Source organism: Diabrotica virgifera, chromosome 4 (assembly GCF_917563875.1).
Source record: "Diabrotica virgifera virgifera chromosome 4, PGI_DIABVI_V3a".
In the NCBI taxonomy this organism is placed as follows: Eukaryota; Metazoa; Arthropoda; class Insecta; order Coleoptera; family Chrysomelidae; genus Diabrotica; species Diabrotica virgifera.
In genome coordinates this window covers 181,550,515-181,572,143 of record NC_065446.1, presented here as the reverse complement: position 1 = coordinate 181,572,143, position 21,629 = coordinate 181,550,515, and the positions used below count along the sequence as shown (strand labels likewise).

The following is a 21,629-nucleotide window of genomic DNA, read 5'->3' as shown; positions in this document are numbered from 1 at the left end:
CTTTTATGGAATCGATATAATGTTAACAATCTAAAATATAAATCTTTTATTGATCATTTCCTTTTGTGTACATTTCCTATCATGAATAGCTTATCACTTCCTGATTCAGTGGACATTAAAATATTTATTTTTTAATTATTAAAATTAATTAAATTTACATAATTAAGTACCTAAATGTTTGGAAGTTTGATAAGGTTATTCTGTTCTTAAAATGAAACATATTGTTTACAGAACATTCTGGATTAAAAACTGATCTTATTGTTTTAATATTTCATCTCATTTTAAATATACCTATCATCGGTATACTGCCAAACCAGATAAATGACAAATTTTAAAGTATACCAAAATTCTCAGCTTTTTACGCTCTACATACAGATAAAACCCAATAAATGATACGACTTACCATTCAGCAGATAATTTGTGTACTAAACAAATAGGTTACACCTAACCAACTTTTGATTTTCAAATAAAACAATATATCGCTACTTACTTCCATAAAATTAAAGTTCTGTTGCATGTAAAACCAAATAAGCGCACGTAGGTATATTATTTTGCCAGACAAATAGTATATTACTTTATGAGGCGGAGAAGCATGACTTTTCTTGACGCGCCCGAAACGATGCAAGCGCATACACGGGTCAATCTTTACGACGAACTTCAGCAACACTTTTAATTGATGGAGGCGGAAATCTAGAATGCATCAAACGACATGGGGGCTGAAAATCAAGCACGGTTGCCGAAGGATATATAGAGGATTCAATAAGAAATAAGAACGATAATGCTCAAAAAATTTTAAACCCTCATGGTTCGCCAACATCGGGAATGATTGCTGGAAGTTGTGCTCGACCATCAGTATCATCAAAAATTACCAATGCGTATCAAGAGTCGGGAACATTTTTGCACGGTTTTAATTTTGAAAATGCCTCATTAACTAATTGTACTTTTAATATTACTATAAATAAAAATGATGTTTAATTGTTGTTAATGACATTTGTATGGTTGCTTTGTGACATGTTTCATATTGTTGCCATGACAACATTTTTCCCTCCGCCGTAAAGAAATGGAAAAAAAAAACTGCTGCCGGCGGAGACATCAAAATTTGACAGGATCAAGTTAGATAAGTAATGTCATCATTATTTGACGTTTGAAGAAAATAGTATATTACTTTATGAGGCGGAGAAGCATGACTTTTCTTGACGCGCCCGATATTACGCGCCGAACGAAGTGAGGCGCGTAATAGAGGGCAAGTCAAGAAAAGTCGCTTCTTTGCCGAATAAAGTATACCATTTTTTTTTTCAAACGTAGCAATTTTAAACCATAAATAGTACAATTCATACGCTATTATACACGGGTCACTCTTTACGACGAACTTCAGCAACACTTTTAATTGATTGAGGCGGAAATCTAGAATGCCTCAAACGACATGGGGGTTGGAAATCAAGCACGGTTGCCGAAGGATATATAGAGGATTCAATAAGAAATAAGAACGATAATGCTCAAAAAATTTTAAACCCTCATGGTTCGCCAACATCGGGAATGATTGCTGGAAGTTGTGCTCGACCATCAGTATCATCAAAAATTACCAATGCGTATCAAGAGTCGGGAACATTTTTGCAAGGTTTTAATTTTGAAAATGCCTCATTAACTAATTGTACTTTTAATATTACTATAAATAAAAATGATGTTTAATTGTTGTTAATGACATTTGTATGGTTGCTTTGTGACATGTTTCATATTGTTGCCATGACAACATTTTTCCCTCCGCCGTAAAGAAATGGGAAAAAAAACTGCTGCCGGCGGAGACATCAAAATTTGACAGGATCAAGTTAGATAAGTAATGTCATCATTATTTGACGTTTGAAGAAAATAGTATATTACTTTATGAGGCGGAGAAGCATGACTTTTCTTGACGCGCCCGATATTACGCGCCGAACGAAGTGAGGCGCGTAATAGAGGGCAAGTCAAGAAAAGTCGCTTCTTTGCCGAATAAAGTATACCATTTTTTTTTCAAACGTAGCAATTTTAAACCATAAATAGTACAATTCATACGCTATTATACACGGGTCACTCTTTACGACGAACTTCAGCAACACTTTTAATTGATGGAGGCGGAAATCTAGAATGCCTCAAACGACATGGGGGCTGGAAATCAAGCACGGTTGCCGAAGGATATATAGAGGATTCAATAAGAAATAAGAACGATAATGCTCAAAAAATTTTAAACCCTCATGATTCGCCAACATCGGGAATGATTGCTGAAAGTTGTGTTCGACCATCAGTATCATCAACAATTACCAATGCGTATCAGGAGTCGGGAACATTTTTGCACGGTTTCAATTTTTAAAATGCATCATTAATTAATTGTACTTTTAATATTACTATAAATAAAAATGATGTTTAATTGTTGTTAATGACATTTGTATTGTTGCTTTGTGACATGTTTCATATTGTTGCCATGACAACATTTTTCCCTCCGCCGTAAAGAAATGGGAAAAAAACTGCTGCCGGCGGAGACATCAAACTTTGACAGGATCAAGTTAGATAAGTAATGTCATCATTATTTGACGTTTGAAGAAAAAATATATTTCTACTGCTGTATACCATATTCAGTAAAAAGGTAATGAGTGTCTTTAATATATTTTACGCGTATATTTTATTAAAATTTTTCTTTAATATCGACTTATAACATGTGAGAATTTTTTTGTAAAACACTTCGTCTTACATCACCGTCTTTGTATAACAGCATCGTTAATACGAAATGTTGTAAGAAAAATTGATATTCTATGTTTTTATGCAGATACGGAGAAAAGAGGCAAGCATATACTGCCAAATAAAACAAGCAATGAGAATAGAAAAAATGTGAAGGCTCATATTGAGACTTTTCCAACCGTGAGCCCACATTGTAATCGCCAAATTTCGAAGCGTAGATATTTGGACAAAATTTTTGAGTATAAGAAAAATGTATACACTTATATAAATGACTGTCAGCAGAAGAACTCGGAAGGTGTTAGCGAATTAAATAACGAAGAATATTTTCTAACCACTATAATTTAAGCTTTTTTGTCCTTAAAAAAGATAAATATGTAGTTTGTAATAAATAGGATAGGGCTAATTCAACTGAAAAATCGGATTTAGAAAACAGTTACAGAGAACATCAGAAAAGAAAAGAAGTATGAATCTCGAAAGAATCTCGAAAAACGAAATGATAAGGAAAGCTCTAATCAACAACCGAATTTTGTTTCAATCACTATCGATCTACAGGCTGTACTGCAGATTCTAGATTGACTGGACAAATATATTATTCCCGAAAGTTATGGGTTTACAGTTTGTGTGCATATGAAGCCTCATTACCAAATGTGCCTTAGTCTTGTCTAGTCAGAAATTAACGGTAGACGAGGAAGTTCTGAAATAGAAAGAATTGTACTCCACTACTTATCAAAATGTGTCCCAGAATATATAAGTGAAATAAGCAGCCTAACTCTTATGGGTTGTTTAAAAAAATGAACCCTTTAAAAAATGTTATTAAACACATTTTTAGAGTCGGGACATTCCTGTATGGAAGTTGACTCTATACATAGTAGCATTTAAACCGCTAGAAATCAGGTCTATCTATGGCATGCCAGATTACTTTTCTGTTTTCTCAAAATACAAGGGAAACTAAAAATATCAAGGTCAATGATAAAAAAGGATGTATAGTAGGGTGGTGCGAAAAAAGTCAAGTTGATAATTCAGTATCGCTATAGTGCGAAAAAGTTGCGATTGGTAATTACAAGAAAAACAAAACAAAAATTATTCAAATCGGACTTTATCTTCCGATCCCGCAACGGGCCTAAAAATTATGAAAAAATAAAATTTTACCTTTTTTTCGGAAATTTTTATTTAATCCCCCTGTACATTTTATTTATAGCTATAGTAAAATTTATTTACAGTTTGCATGATTGAGTAATAAAAACAATAGTTTTACGCACTTTACGAATATCTTCTGATCCCGCAAGATCAGTCAAAATCTATAAAAATTTGAAATTGTTGATGATTTTGATAAATTAAAAAACATTTAGTTGTCTCATTTTTCTGTTGCATTGTGAAGCTCTTCGCTTGTTTAGATATTGCATAATAATATTTAAATGATCCAGAACTCACAACAAGAAAGTGGTTGCACTTTTTACTCCACCCACACCCTTCTCTCCATAAACCAATGAGTGTGTGTTTTATACATTATTTACATATTACATTTCTTTTTCATTTGTTTGTGTCCAGCTTTTAAACGTCAACTTTGAATTTTGATTTGGTGGTAAAATCTGGCAGCATGGACCTTGATTTAAGAGTTGCCTTGATGAATCCATCTCTTGATTGGGTCCCACATACATTAGACGATACTTCCGTGACCAACTCTACGTACCGCTAGACAGCTTCCGTATGGCAGGGATGGTTTTGTACATTCCAGTCTGGTGTGTTGCCTGATATAATGTAGCAACTTATATCTTCATTTGAAACACTTTGAAGAACTGGTGGAGAAGATAGTTTTGCAACATTCCAATCTAATATTTCGGCGTATTCGTGTGCTTAAAAATTTAAAGTAGGAGGGATGAAATTTCTAATACGTTTGTCCTGGGCTTTAATCTATCCGGCTTTTAACACTCTCCTTAGCCCTAGCTCTCTAATGTGTTTCCTTTCTTCCTAGTACTTGAAATTTTGAAGCACGGTACTAAACTGAAATAATAGACTGGAATATAATGTTGCAAAACTATCTTCTCCACCACTTCCTTGAAGTGTCAAATGAAGATATAAGTTCTTGCATTACATCGGGCGACATACCAGACTGGAATGTACAAAACTATCCCTGACACCCGCAAGCTGATGAGAGGTGCCTAAAGTTGGTCACGGAAGCATCGTCTGATGCAAGGGAGGCAAACCCGTCGATCGCGACCCCTAGGTCAGTCGATCGATGGCAAGAACAATTTTTCTACCTACGTACCTATTCCCGTCCTAAATATTACGAAAATTTCTAGTCGGTAGATCGCAGAGAATTAGAAAGGCAGACAGTAGATCTCGTGTCCGATTAAGTTGGTCACCCCTGGTCTAATGTATGTGGGCCCCAATCAAGAGATGTATTCATAAGGGTAACACTAACACTTAAATCAAGGTACATGCTGCCAGATTCTACCACCAAATCACAATACAAAGTTGACGTTTAAAAGCTGGATACAAACATGAAAAAGAAATTTACTATGTAAATAATGTAAAAATCACACTTATTGGTTGGTTGGAGAGAAGGGTGTGTGTGGAGCTAGAAGTGCAACCACCTCCTCGTTGTGAGTTCTGGGTTATTTAAGTATTGTCATACAATATATAAACAAGCGAAAAACTTCACAATGTAGGAGAAAAATAAGATAAATAAATGTTTTTAAATTTATCAAAATCATCAAAAATTTCAAATTTTTATAGATTTTGATTGACCTTGAGGGATCGGAAGATATTCGTTAGATGCGTAAAACTGTTGTTTTATTACTCAATCATGCAAACTGTAAATAAATTTTACTATAGCGATAAATAAAACGTATATGGAGGATTAATAAAAATTTCCGAAAAAAAGGTAAAATTTCATTTTTTTCATAATCTTTAGGCCCGTTGCGGGATCGGAAGATAAAGTCCGATTTGAATAATTTTTTTTTGTTTTTCTTGTAATTACCAATCGCAACTTTTCCGCACTATAGCGATACGGGATTATCAATTTGACTTTTTACGCACCACCCTAATGTATAGAATCATACATTAAAAACCGAACAAAAGATCAAAACGGTGCAAAATAATGTGGTTAAAGATAAAAAGATGAGATTCGTGAAGATATAATGAAGATATAAAGGAGAGACAAACAGAATCTATTTTAATTATGACATGTCAAGAAACTTCATTTCTTTATTGATACTGCCCGGCAGTCAAAAAGAAAAAAATAAGCTGAGTTATCAACTAACATGAGCATGCTTATGTTAGTTGATAACAACTTAAGCAACTTTATGATAGAACTTCGCCAACTAGCATAGTAAAAAACAGAGATTTGTTAGAGATATTTGATATTATACGGAGTAGAGGCCTGGAGACTTTCCGAAGCTTCTTTGAGATAACTCGAGGCATTCGAGATGTGGTGTTACAGATGCATGTTAAGAATTTCGTTTGGATCGTGTGACTAATGTTGAGGTCCTACGTAGAATAGGCAAGGGATGCGAGATAATGAACACCATCAAAGAGCACCAACTAGAATATTTTGACCATGTTATGAGGAATGAACAGATATATGACTTGTTGCAACTAATTTTTCAGGGCATGGTATTTTGAAAGAGAAGACCAGGGAGAAGAAGAATATCTTGGCTTCAAATCCTGAAAAAGTGGTTTAATACATCGCGACAACCGGACCATTCAGGAGAGCAGCAAGCAAAGTTTGGATAGCCGTGCTGATCACCAACATCTGGAACGGATAGGCACCGTAAGATGAAGAAGAAGATTTGATAAGGGGGTAATACCGGAGGAATACAACAGGTGGTATATTCCTTTGATGCCATTGGCATCTGACGAGATCTTGTCAGAGCCAGCTTTCAGTGACGAATCGGACGAGGAATTCGCAAAGTAATTATATTGTCGTGTATCTATAACACGTTCGAAATAAATTTGTTTTTTGTATAAAACGGCCTATCATTTATATAAATAATATCTATATAACTACAAACAGCTTTAATTAAATGTTCAGGGAAAACCAGTTAAATGTTATAATAATTATCGACTAATACCTTAAAAACATTGATATTACCTAGTTAAAGCCTCATATCCCGATCACAAAACTACAAAATATTATATCTGGTTTATTATTTTTATTTTAAATGTGTTATTATATAGGCTATTGATTATGTACTATAGAAAGGAACTACAACGTTAACGGGGTTTTATTATTTCATATGGTCAATGAATCTCTATATATGAAAAAACCGCGGAGTGCTACCATTTAAAGGGGTGCGTTTTTGAGAAATGGGTGAATTAGTCCCTGGGCATAGGTTACATTAGGGTGAGTTCTATGCACTCTTGGTACAAACACGTCTACATAAAAATTGTTCCCGGTTAAATTTCCTATCTAAATATAACTTTTTAAAGTCAAAGATACTTTTTTTTACAAAAATATATTCAAAAGAAAAAGCACAAAGAAACCCAAAAGAAAGAAATTTTGTTTTGTGTCCCATAATTTTTGTCCACGGGGATATAGGTATAGACATTGCTTCACAGAAAAAAAAATTACATATTTTGTCTTTAAAATGATGTTCGGTAGAGGTCATTAGGATTTAAAGTTTTCGAAATATGATTTTTCAAAGTTCACCACTCACAGCAATTTTCGGCAATTTTCCTTGTTATTTCGCAAATATTGTTCTGTAACTTGTTTCTACGTAACTTTAGCTATATGCAATGGTGCACGTAATATGAATAGAAATCAATTACCTTTAAAATATTCTACTGTATAATGTTATACGACTTCTTTTAAAGAGGTTATCTTTTTCAAGACTTTATACTTTTAACGACTTTTTGTACTTTTTACGATTATTTTTAAATTTCCCATTATAACTTTTTTTTCTACATTTAGATATATATTATATAATAAAAAAGAAAGTGTAAATTCTATTTACTTTAAAATGGTGTATTATAAAAAATTCTAGGATTATTTTTGAATAAGATATGCTTTTTCAAAATGTAATAAGTACTTGCAACGATTTTTGATTTTAGGATTATTTTTTAAATTCCTCATTATAACTTTCTTATCTGACTGTGTGTTATGATTGAATCTTATTTTTATAGCTAATACTTTGGATCCACTTGACTCGGCCGGGCAAACTTCAAAATATGGATTAATTCTAATAGTTACTGTCAAAGCTCCTGCATCACAAGCTTTGCTTGAAAAAATAGCATGTAAATGTACCGAAGGATGTACAAAAAACTGCGGTTGTAGGAAGGTAGGAATTAGTTGTTCAATATTCTACAAAGGGTGCATGTGCATGGGTACTAATTGTGGGAACTCTAAGATAACTGAGGTGTCAGAAGAAGATATTGAAGCTTATACTAACGAGGAGATGGACTTTGATTTTGAAATTTTTTTAAATGTCAACGCTTAAATAATTTTAACTAAAGTGATGTTTTCTGAGACTAATGTTTATGTAATTTTTGTAAAAGAAATAATTTTAAATAATACACGTAAAAAAATATCAACGAATCACTCGGTTTCCATTACATATTTAAATATAGATGATACACCATTTTAAACAACAGAAAGTAATCACTCTTTATTGAGCAGTATATGGTATATTTATGTACAAGAAAAAAAATATATAATGAGAAATTTCAAAAATAATCGTAAAAGATGTAAAAAATAATATTTTCTTATATTAGGTATTATATAATATATTATATAATAATATTATTTTATTTCTATATTATATTATAAAAAATCGTTAAAAGTATAAAACCTTGAAAAACAATAATTTCTTTAAAAAAAGTCGTACAACGTTATACAGTAAACCATTTTAAAGGTAATTGGTTTCTATTCCTATTACGTGTACCATTGCGTATACCTAAAGTTACGTAGAAAAAAGTTACAGAACAATATTTGCGAAATAACAAGGAAAATTGCCGAAAATTGCTGTGAGTGGCGAATTTTGAAAAATCATATTTCGAAAACTGTAAATCCTAATTACCTCTACTAAACAACATTTTAAAGAAGAGATATGTAGGTTTTTTTTCTGTAAAGCAATGTCTATACCTATATTCTCGTGGACAAAAGTTATGGGACAAAAAACAAAATTTCTTTCTTTTGGGTTTCTTTGTGCTTTTTCTTTTGAACATATTTTTGTAAAAAAAAGTACCATTGACTTTAAAAAGTTATATTTAGATAGGAAATTTAACCAGGAACAATTTTTATGTAGACGTGTTTGTACCAAAAGTGTATAGAACTCATCCTAATGTAACCTGTGCCCAGGGACTAATTCGCCCATTTCTCAAAAACGCACCCCTTTAAATGGTAGCACTCCGCGGTTTTATCATATAAAGAGATTCATTGACCATATGAAATAATAAAACCCCGTTAACGTTGTAGTTCCTTTTAGCTATCTTATTTTGAATATAATCAATAGCCTAATAAGGGTAATTGATTTATTTTAGCATATCGAATATCAAACACAAGTGGTCCGCTTAATTCAAAATAAAACACTAAACTTTAAAAACGTTTTTTCTCGATTTCGGTATTTCGACATTTACCTGGTTTTCGAAGTATACCGACGATATTCAAATTAATTACTAATATTGTTTTGCAAAAAAAAAAAGGCAAAACTAGAAAAACAGAAAGTTTATATTTTTATGGCTGTCACAAAGGTACTGTTAATTTTTATGTTAATATCAACTTATCAATTTTTCTATCAGACATAATCACACGGAATTAGGGAAATTAATATTGATGAAAAAAAAATTAAAGCAAAAAGTCAGAAAACGTTTTGCTTTGTAACGTTCAACTAAAACATTTTGTAAAACTGCATCATAAAAACGCAAACTATTTATCATCATGGGTCATTTTAACGTCAAAATGAGACAATGTACAGTCGAGAATATGGTGGTGTCATAATACAGTGTGTTTCATTAATAATTGTAAATATTTTAACTGTAGATTGTAAACTATTAAGATTTTTACCCAAATCCCTTGTGGCTCCTTACGGAGTTACTTCCTCTTTTCTTCTAGAAGCACTACAACCCGGTGTGTTGTGTCAGTGGGTCAGCACTACAACATTATAGTTGGGTCAGTGGGTAGCCCCATTATTTTTATGTTGTCTCTCCATCGCATTCGTGGACGTCCTAAGGGCCTCCTTTCTGTGGGGGCTTCGTCCCAGATTAACTTGACAAAGCGGTTATTAGGGAGTCTATGGACATGGCCAGCCCAGCTTAGAGTTGAAGTTTAATTCCTTGGACAACGTCGCTCTCCCTATACATCTGCTTGACCTCAGAGTTTGGTCTCATTCGGTATTGGTTGCTATTAGGATCGTGATAATGTCCAAAGATTCTTCTAAGGATTTTTCTCTCAAAGCATCTAAGTTTTCTTTAAGTTGCTTTGGTCAGAGTACACGTCTCACACACATACATGAGCACCGGTCTTCTTCTCATTGTTTGATTTGCGTGTATAGAATAAATTGCTATGTAGAAATGCTTTCAATGAGTGTTCCCGTTTAGGATTTAGTCCTCTTCAGGGTTTGAAGTGAATGTAAAATGTGGCAGCAAAAGCAAACAGTCCGAAAAACACACTGGGGCAAGTGTCGTATCCTGGTGTTTCTGGTTTCCTGGGTTATGCCGGACGGTGGTGTTGTTGGTTCCATAGACATTTACGTGTACTGTCCGTGCTTTGCTCTCGACCAGTCTCCCTAGAAACCCTTGTACAACGACAGGCGAACCTGCGTCCCTCGTCGGCGGTCAGGAGGTGGCTTTTGAGCGCAGCGTGGACAGTGAGCGTTCGAGTGGTGAAAATAGTTGCGGCTATTTTCTTGGGACGAACAGGTATAATTGTGCAATGAAGTTGGGAAACCGCAAAAAACCAACTTCTCCCTGTTCGGGGTAGGGAAGAGGATATGTTATAGGTGGGTACGGAAGGCTAACGGGGTAGCCTCGAGGATGTTTTCGTACTCTACCGGGAGTTCGTCAATGCATTTTTGCATTAGAGCAGACGGTAAATGAATCTTTTTGTGTTTGGGCGTTCGGTAGAGTACGTGGCCGGAAAATGAACAGGAACATTTGAGAGATTCTTGTGTGTCGGAGGGGGGACCGTTGATTACTTTGAATGTGAAGTTCCTGTTCAGAGAGTTTATTCTCTCAGTGATTTTGGGGATGTTTGAGATGTTATGGATTTCGTTTGAGGGATATCGCCAGTGCTCGTAGTTGCATCTACGCAAGATTCTACGTTCCGCTCGCAACAACCTCTCTTGTTTTGCTCTAGCGCAAAGAGAGTAGAGGCATGATTTGTACTCCATGACGGGTCGAATAAAGGTCTTGTAAGTGTGAATGAGAGTCTTCTTGTGTGTCTTGCCAATTCGTCCAGAGAGAGGGTTGAGAAATCTGGCCCTGTTCCTTACCCTATCTAAAGTTGCCTTTAGATCTGCGTCCCAGTTAAGAGTCCTGGTGGACAGTACTCCCAAATAGGTCGCAGTCGGGCTGACAACAAGCCTTTCTCCCAACAGTCTCAGTGGATATTGGTCGTCTTCATTTATTATGATTCTATGTGACACAGAAGGGGCGCGAAACACAATTGTTGTTGTTTTGTTCGCGTTCAGCGTGACTCTCCACTTACAATACAATTCTCCGACCCCGTCCAACAGAGCCTGGGCTCTTCTATGGATGAGTCGTGGGTTGTATCGAGAGGTTGTCGTGAGCAGAGCCGTGTCGTCTGCATAGAGAAACAGCCGGGTACCTGGGATATTTTGGTTTGTGATATCGCTGTTGTAGATGATGTACAACAGCGGTGCTAGGACTGAACCCTGGGGAACTCCAGCTTGTGGAGTGAAGGGGGTAGACATTTGTTCGCTTATTTTCACTCTGACAGTTCGGTTGTGGAGGTATGAGTGTACAATTTTGGTAAATTGTAGTGGTAGCCCGATGTCCAGAAGTTTCCGAACAAGTCCGTCATGCCAGACCTGATCGAAAGCCTTCTGCACATCCAGGAATGTGGCTATGGCGAATGAACCATCATTGATGGTTTGAGTAACTTTAGTTGTGAAATCTATTAATGCATGTTTAGTAGTTTTACCTGACTGGAATCCGTATTGGAATTTTGGTATGATGTTGTGGTTTTCGAGAAAGTCATTGAGCCTCTCTTTTAGGATTAGCTCAAGAACTTTACCCAGAGTGTTGATTAAAGAGATTGGTCTGTAGGATTCCACGTCGGTTGGGGGTTTGCCTTTGTTCAAAAGCATGATGGTGTTGGCCACTTTCCAAGGAGTAGGGAAGTGGCTGTTTTTGAGACATGCATTGAATATTTTAGTTAGAAGAGGGATGATACTCTCTGGAAGTTTTTTGAGGCACCTTCGGTTGATGCCATCAAGTCCGGGAGCGCTGTTTTTACCTATTTGGCAAAAGCTCTCCGTTTCCCTGTTTGTGAGGGGGTCCATAATAGGATCATAGACTGGAACGTGGTGGTTGAGAGTAACATTTACTATGTATTCTGTGTTGAGTTTAAATAAGCGATCAAAGTTCGGGTTGTCTGGAGTTTGAAAGTTGTTTTGAAGCGAATTTCTGAATGCTTCAGCTTTCCCTTCTGGGGAATTGACTATGTGATTGTTGACCAACAGATGAGATGGTTGAGATAGTTTTTGTTTTGTTAGGACTTTGACTTTGTGCCAGAATTTACTACCGTCTCTGTAGTCCAGTTTTGAGGTAGCATCTTTCCACCGGCGAGCCGTTAGGTCAGATATCTCTCTCTTTATCCTGGCGCAGATTCGGTTGTATTCTGTTTTGATTAGTGAATTTCTGTTGGCCTTGTATTGACGTAGAAGACGTCTTTTTTGTTGGATTTTGGCAATGATGTATTGTGGAAGTGCCGGTGATTTATAGGTTATTTGTTTAAGTGGGATTGCGTGCGTGATCGCCTCGGTGATGAGATTCTCAATTTCGGTTGCACTGGTGTCGATACTATCGTTAGTATCGAGTTCGCCTAACATGGGGAGATTTTGAGTGATGAAATTTTGGAATTCAGTCCAGTTAGCGTGACGATAGTCTCTTATAGTTCTTGGAGGGTTGGGTTGTTTTGGAATTAGTATGTCAGTGTTGACAAGAATTGGTACGTGGTTTGACGTTATTGAGTCACCTATGTGGCATCTATCCTCGAACCGATCCAGAATGTTACTAGTAACTAGGATGTGGTCGACAATAGAGGCCTCAGCGGCGTTCAGAAACGTGTATTCAGTGTTGGTGATTCGAGAGATAGGAAGGTCTAGTAGAAAATCCGTGAGGCGGATGCCTTCTGGGTTTTGACGGTGATCACCAAAGTGTGTATGTCTACAATTCAGATCGCCCATCAACACGGCCTTGCCGAGCGTTGAAAAATACTCTAGCAAATGCCTGTTGAGTGGTTGATCTGGGTGTTTGTAGTAAGAGACTATCGTGAGGGTTTCGTTGTTGGGGATGTGCACGTCAACTGCCAGGAAGTCCACGTCAGGTGGACGAAAATTTGGTGGGTATGTATGTGCGGAACCGGTCGGTGCGGATGAGCACCGGTCTAATCACTGTTTTATATATTCTGATCTTTGATGCTCGTGTTAAGCTATTAGATTTAATAGTATTGTGGAGGCTATACACACATCTGCTTGCTGCCTGAATTCTCCCCTTAATCTCTTCCGTCATATCGTTATCTGCAGTGATTGTTGCTCCGAGATATTTAAAACTCTCCACTCTTTCAAAGTTATATGGGTCTATCGTAATATTTTGCCCTATTCTGAGTAATGCAGCCCTATTACTGAGTTACAGGGTATTTTATTTAAATACTATTTATACCCACTACTTTAAAACCATTTGACATATCCTTTTCATACTTGGCAGCAAGTGTAGGTACTGTACTACTACCCTACTAAATTATGTTAAGCAAACGTTTCTGGCTACTACTACTAGAGACGTACGACGGGAGAAAGTGAATGGTTGACCCTTCCCAAATTCTACGCCACTGGCGGAATTGCTACTTTAGAGTTTTTGGATTATTCAATACTCTCTGTGTAAATAATATACTCTTTTTTCGCAACGACAAACTCAGTAGTTTTCGAGATATTTGAAGTTATTCAGTTATTTTGATTAATGTATTATGCACCTTCGTTTTTAAATTCAAATATATCTAAAACTAATGATTTTATCGTTATGAATGAAGAGTATATTATTTACATAGAAAGTATTGCAGAATTTAAAAATTATGCTATAATAACAGTTCCGTCAGTGGCGTAGAATTTGGGAATGGTCAACCATTCACTTTGCCCCGTCGTACGCCTCTGGTAGTAGCCAGAAACGTTTGTTTAATATAATTATTTAGCAGGGTGTACACTTGCTGCCAAGTAGGACAAGGATATGTCAAATAGTTTTAAAGTACTGAGCACAAATAATTTTTAAATCTTTAAATAAATTATATTTTAATATAATTCTTTAACTAATGGATCAAATGAAATTTTACGAATTGGACATGAAAGAAGAACAATTCAGCTATGTTATGGTTATAATAACAATAATTAAAATGTGTGTATATAAGTACGGTGTGGGCAGAAAGTGAGACTTAAATGAATTTTTTGAAGTTGTACTTCTTTAGGCGCGATATGAGGGTGAATTTTGATATGATTAAAACCTTCAATCTGGGCGCAGTCGCATTATAACTTTGTTCTGATTGGATGTTCAAATGACATGTCAAAAATTATTCAATATGGCGGCTGTGGCACAGCTGTGGTTTGATTATTTATGGTTGTTGCGTTTTAAAATTTCTGGGAAAAGAAACAACAAACAAAAGTTAGTTAATAGCTATACTGCTTTTTTAAATAGATTTCATATATATTTTTGGACTTTTGGACTATTTTGGACAAGGAAAACTCATTCTAATTTGGTAAGTAGTTTTTATTATAATCATATTGTAATTATACATTTGGCTTAGGTTGGAATAAATCTATTTTCTCAAGAATGGGGATTTTAGAGAGGAATCCGAAATTAGGTCCGATTTTTATTTTTAAATTATGATTTTTTGGCGCAGATTTATTTATATAGTAGGTATGTAATGCTTTGATTTACATACTTAATTTGATTACCAACAACAGTTCTACCAATCTTCATCTAATATACTGTTTTCTTAATGTTTTGTTATATTTTAATATTTTCTTCCACAAAAATCAAACTACATAATACATAATTTGATTAAATTCAGAACAACTGTCAAACGGTAAAACGTTCAGTTGCCCTATTTTTCCACATGACAAATAATGTGTAATTGGATGAGTGAGTCTAGGCTTAGATTACGAATCAAAGCGCCTCCAAATTCGCGGGTTCAAATCCCGATGTTAGTTTTTATTTTTTTTATTTTTTATGCATTTTATGATTGTAAGTATATTTGTTATATAATTTTTTTTTTCAGAAAATGCTTATTTAAAAATTTGGCCAACAATTACTATCGTTCAGAAATCATTTTTTCTTTGTGGCATTTTTCAATTTGTTTGTGTGCGTTTTATTCTTTTATTTTTTAAAATTTTTGGTATTGTCTTAATAAAAATTTTTGGACAGTAGTTAGTATTAAAATTAGTTTAATATTTAAATAAAATATAAATAAACTGTTTAAAGTACATTATAACAATTTCGTTAAAATCACATAATATGTAATAGAAGTATAACTTCTTACGTGCGTACAAAGTACAAACACATTCTTTTTTTTTTAAATGAGTAACTAATACAATCTTACCTATAAAACTCTCAAATTTGCACAATTAACCTTTTAATTATCTTGCTAAATGATTTTTTATTTAAAAGAAATCTCAAAAATTTAATTCAAATGATACGACGTCTCAAAAAATGAAATTTTTGAAAAGTTCGTAGTTTTACAGAATTACTACCTTTTTAAGATGGTATTAGTCAAGTATGAACAGATTTATTACAATTTTATAGTTGCTTTTGTTAAAGCTTAGGATGTAATCTTTAAAATGTACTAAATTTTTTTACTATTTTACTAGAAGTGAAACAAACAATTTCTTTTTGCGCAAATTAAGAAAGATAAAAAATGTAATACAAAAACCGAAAATTACCAGCTAAATAAATTTATACAAAGTGATCAAAACTTTTTTCTGTACAACTTACCTAAAACACATTTAATAATAAGCTTCAACAATAATAAAATGTTTATTTATTTAAAATAGAATAAAATAGAAGATTAGAATAGTTTATTTTTTTATTTATTTATTAAACGGTAAAACCTTTTTTTACAATCATACATAATGGTAGGGGAGCCCAAGCGGGGATTTTTGCAGTAACTCGAGCGCGTCAGATTATCATATGGGGAGAAACCTGGTACTCTATAGATGTACCTCTACCATATATTGGCTCTAAACACAGGGGACTTCGTTTAGGGGGGGGGGGCTGAAAAAAAAATCTATCCTTAGAAAAACTCGAAATCGTCAGATTAATATAAGGTAAGTTAAGTATATGCAAAAAGTGTATACTTATTTCAAAAATCTACCGATTTGGGCGGGGCGTAAGGAAATGGCTAAGTCACAAAGTTTCACAAGAAAAAAGCGAATATTTCGCGAAATGAACGATAGATCTAAAAACTAAAAAATACGTGCTCAATAATTGTCAAAAATCTATCGAACGGCACCAAACACGACCCCCCACGGAGGTGGAGTGGGGGGTTACTTTAAAACTTTAAATGGTAGCTCCCATTTTTTATTGCATATTCGGATTCTTTACGTAAAAATAAGTAACTTTTATTTGAAATATTTTTTCGAAATATGGATAGATAGCGCTATAATATAAAAAAACGATTGTTGGAAATGGAAAAATAAATTAAAAATCGAAAGTCCCCACTAAAATGGAAAACTTTACTTAACTTTTTTTGGTTTTAGAACCTACTCTTCAAAACCCAATAGGTCCCCAAAGCGCTCGAGTGACTGCACATTTAGCATACTTTCCTCCCCTACTATAAAATACTGAAAATGTTCAACAAAAATTTTTTTAAGCTCTTCCTACAATATGTCTGCGTAACTTTGAACCTATTGATAACTTTTTGATTATAAGTTTTACGAAAAAAGTTATTCTTTATAAAATACTCTGCATAATATAAAATCTAAGATGCAATCATCAGATATCAAATTTTATTAATTTCATAAGAGGTATGTCAAAAATATTAATTTCACTAAAGAGTAAAGTACCTTTTTTTTTCTTACATTACGCATCAACCACGCAGGGTTATTAGCGTGTATGGATTGTGTTACAAAATTATAACTTAAAAATAGATTTTAAACATAAAAATAGGAAATTATAAAAAGCTCTAAATCTATACAAAGTAAAGTAAAATACTATATTTTTGGTAAGAGGTTGCAGTTTTTGAGGAATGTGAAGATGCTTTTTGTATCACTGTCTTTTCCGAGTGCACTATTTAATGTTGGTGGTATGTTGCACTTTTTTCGTTGCACTTTATACTTCGGACACTGCAATAAACAATGCTTTACGGTAAGAACACTTCTACACAAATCACACACAGGTTGATCGGCACGTTGGAGTATGTAGTCATGGGTTAATCGAGTATGGCCAATGCGGATACGAGTGAAGATTACTTGCTCTCTTCTGTTTTTGAATTGTGGAATTTGATTGTGGTTAATGTCAACTTCGTATAGCTTGGTTGGTGAGTCCCTCCATGTATCCTGCCATATTTTAGAAGTATTTACATTGAAATATGCTTTCAGGTCGGTGTGTAGGGTTTTCATGATCTCTTCTGCGTTTGGGTTATTAGGTGCATTATTTGCTATTTTGTCCACAACCTCGTTACCTTCGATTCCAGTATGAGATGGTACCCAAATAAAATTAACTTTAAGATTCATATTTTCTGCATATTTCAGTTCCTTTTTAATGAAAAGTAGTAGTGGAAGATCAGAATAGAGTTGTTTTAATGCCAATATTGAGCTGAGAGAATCTGTGATAATGATGTTTCTCTTATTATTTTTGTTAACTATCAGAGCCAACGCTTTTAGAATAGCAAACAGTTCAGCGGAGAACGTTGTTGTATATGAAGGTAACTTATAAGCTGCTGTGTAATCTGACGAGTAGATTGCTGCGCCAGTTCCGTCTTCGTTTTTGGAGGCATCGGTGTAAACTTTGAAGCAGCTACCATATTTGCTTAATATTTTAAGAAATTCTTGATTGATTTGACTTGCAGGCGTTTCTGATTTGTTTAGTCGCAACAAGCTGGTATCAGTAGAGGGAAGGCGAATTGTCCAAGGAGGAGGGGTTTGGATTGCGGAAATATCGTAGGTGTCTAGAAAATGAATACCTATTTTTGATAAGTAAGTTTGTATGCGGTAATAAAAAGGGGGATCAGTTCTATTTGAGTTTTGGAAACAACTTTTAAAGCGGTCAGCAAATACGTTGTGTATAACTGGGTTATCTTGATTAGAGGATACTGCAGCGGCATAAGAAAGACTTGTATTATATTGTTTTCTAAACGTGAGTGGGATCTCTCCAGTCTCCCAGTATAGAGTTTGTGTTGGACTTGTGTGGTGTGCTCCTAAGGAAACTCGAAGGCCTGTATTTTGAATCACATCTATTGTTTTTAAGTACGTCTTTTTTGAGGAGTTGTAAACGATTGAGCCGTAGTCAAGTTTGGAACGTACTAGGGCCTTGTAGATATGTAGTAATGTAGACGAGTCGGCGCCCCATTTTTTGTTTGCAAGTGATCGTAACAAATTTATTCCAGGCTGACATGTCTTTTTTAAATATTCTAAATGTATTTTCCAAGTTAGTTTTTGATCAAATATCATACCGAGAAATCTAACTTCATCTAAATATTTAACCTGTGCTCCATTTAAGTATAAGTTCTTCAGTTGTATTTGGTAACTTTTCGTAAAACACACTGCTTTGGTTTTAAGGGTATTAAACTGAAGTCCACTTGTGGATGACCATTCTTCAACATGATTTATGGCTTTTTGGACATGGTTATGGATGGTTGTTGGGTTCTTAGAATAGAATAGAAATATGCTTTATTGTCATGAAAAATTGTACAATTTTATCGACAAAGTCAGACAATAAAAAGTCAAGAAAACAAAACAATAACAATCCAATTTACTAAAATTACATAAATCGTCAATATATTTACAATAATAACAATAATAATGAAGTTAAACAGCAGTAATCAATTCCAAAATTAAATAAATTGCAAATGCATAGTCTACCTAGCAATTAATAAATTTAAAAGTTAACTGCTGCATATGACACCCAAATATAGACAAAAAAAAAATGATAATAAAAATACTACGTGTGCAAAGGGTACTGTAATTTCTTAGTTATTGATTAAGAAAATCTTCTACTGAATAATATGGTCTTTCAGATAGGTAGGCTTTTGTCAGTTTACGGAATTTGGGGAAAGATGCTGCAGATTTAAGTTGTAGAGGGAGATGGTTGTAAAGTTTTTTTTGCGGAATATAATATAGATTTCTTTACTAACTCAGAGGACGGGGTCGGCATATAGACGTCAAACGTAGAATTTCTCGTGAAGTAGTCATGATTAGGTCTTGGCGGAAAGACATGTAGATGTTTACGAATTAAGCAAACAGTTTCTAAAATATACAAAGATGGAAGGGTTAAAATTCTGTGATCTTTGAAGTAACTTCTGCAATGTGTTGTTCTTCTGAGGCCAAACAGATATCTAATTGCTCTTTTTTGTAATTTGAAAATATCATCGAATTGGGCAGCTGTACCAGAACCTCAAAAAGGAAGACCATAACGAAGATGTGACTCGAACAAAAAAAAATATGTTATTTTGGAAGATGCTAAATTGAGTTCATTCGAAACAGATCTTATAGCATAGCAAGCTGAGGATAGTTTCTTCCTTAACAAATCGATATGGTGGGACCATTTAAGGTTGCTGTCTAAAAAAATACCAAGAAATTTTACAGAATCAACGGTACTGATCTGGCTGTTATTAAGAGGTAAGGGTTGAAGGACTCCTTTATAAGACGATGCTACTGTTTTATCTACGTTAAACGAGAGTAAATTAGAGTCAGACCAGGTTTTTATTGTAAGTAGATCAGAAGTTATAGTAGCATGAAGAGTTGCAATATTTGAGTTGCTCCAAATGATACTGGTATCATCAGCAAAAAGAAAGATTTTTCCATCGATTTTTAAACTAGTGATGTCATTAATAAAGATAAGGAAAAGTAGAGGACCCAATACTGAACCTTGAGGTACCCCACATACAATGTTTTTGAGACTAGAGTCTGTATCATTTGCTCTAACCAGTTGTTTCCTATCATCCAAGTAAGATTGGAACCAATCTAAAGAAATACCTCGAATTCCGTAGAAATTTAGTTTTCATATCAAAATGTTATGATTTACACAATCAAAAGCTTTTGCGTAGTCACAAAAAACGGTGGCAGTGTGAAGATTATTGTTCAGTGCTTGATAAACCTCATGTAGTACAGAAAAGATGGCATCAGTGGTGCATTTATTATTTAAAAAGCCGAACTGATTTTGTGATAAAATGTTGTTTTCAACTAGAAATGACATAAGTCGGGCTTTTATGAGTCTCTCAATAATTTTGGAGAGTACCGGTAGTAGTGCAATAGGTCTATAATTGCAGGTATTAGATATTTCACCACCCTTAAGAAGAGGAATAATGATGGCTGTCTTCAGGCACTCTGGAAATTTATCTTTCTCAAAGGAATCATTAATTAGTGAGATGAGGACTTCTAACACAGTTTCTGGGAGATTAGAAAAAATTTTTATCGATAGACCATCAGTACTACAGGAGGATTTGCTTTTGATACTATTGATTGTTTGGATCAGTTCAGATTTATCGACTGGTTTTATAAAGAATGAATTCGAGACCTTTCTTGAATTCGGGAGATAAGCAATGGGATCTTGTTGTGGCAAAATAGTTGATGTAATATTTTTACTCACATTAACAAAGTATTCATTTAGATTTTCAGGGTCTGGAAGGGAAATTGTTTTAGCAGTGTGGGTTTTATTTCGAAAATCGTTTATTATGGACCAAGTTTCTTTTGCAACACTTTTTGAGCTTCCCAAACGGTTATGGTAGTAGTCTTTTTTAGCTGATTTTATAAGTTTAAGGTAGGTTGCCCTGTACTTGGTGATATATTCAGTGATAGAAACGTTGGTAGTAAATTTCCTGATATAGAGAAGAGAACGCATATTCTTGGAAGATATTCGGATACATTTAGTAGTACAGGGTTTGCGATTTTTTGGCTTAATTGCAATTAAAGGAAATGCTTTATTGAAGATACAGACAAGCTTATCCAAAAAAGCACTGAAATTATTATCCACGTCCATATCAGGAAAGCGCCACTCAGAGGTTAAGCATAAATTTTGGAAATTACGAAAGTTCCGGGTGGAAAAAAATCCTGCCTAAACGTCGGGTTTTCGAGGAGGGTTTGCTCAAGATATTAAACTTCGTATAAACTGCTTCATGATCAGATAGTCCAGCATTAAAAATTGTAGAGTGGACATCAAGGGGTGAAAAATCTGAGACAGTATAATCAATTATGGTAGATGAAGTTTTTGTAATCCTTGTAGGAGAATCAACGTGCATTGTTAGACCATACGATTCAAATATGTTGACCAAGGATATTTGTGTAGCACTAGCAGCAGCATAATCAATGTTAAATTCCCCGCATAAAATTTTTCTACTTTTATGGGGCAGGTCATCTAACAAATTTAGCAGGTTTTAAAAAAATAGTTCCACGGAAGAGTTAGGTGATCTATAAATGCAAATAATATAAAGATTAAGATTCTTATTGTAAATTAAGGAAAACTCAAAGAAGGCTTCACTTAGCAGAAAGTCATATTTTGTTACCGAAGAAAAATCATTGCTCGTAGATAGAATTAGGGTG

At 34.4% G+C, this 21,629-nt stretch overlaps 1 protein-coding gene across 1 annotated transcript in view; it reads right to left on the bottom strand.

Annotated features, from left to right (window-relative positions):
- Nucleotides 1-6,921, bottom strand: part of LOC126883279 (uncharacterized) — a 152,621-nt gene extending 145,700 nt beyond the window's left edge. The window contains exon 1 of the mRNA XM_050648617.1: nucleotides 6,803-6,921. The gene's annotated coding sequence lies outside the window, so the exon portion shown is untranslated. The remainder of the gene's footprint in view (nucleotides 1-6,802) is intronic.
- Nucleotides 6,922-21,629: the final 14,708 nt, after the last annotated feature.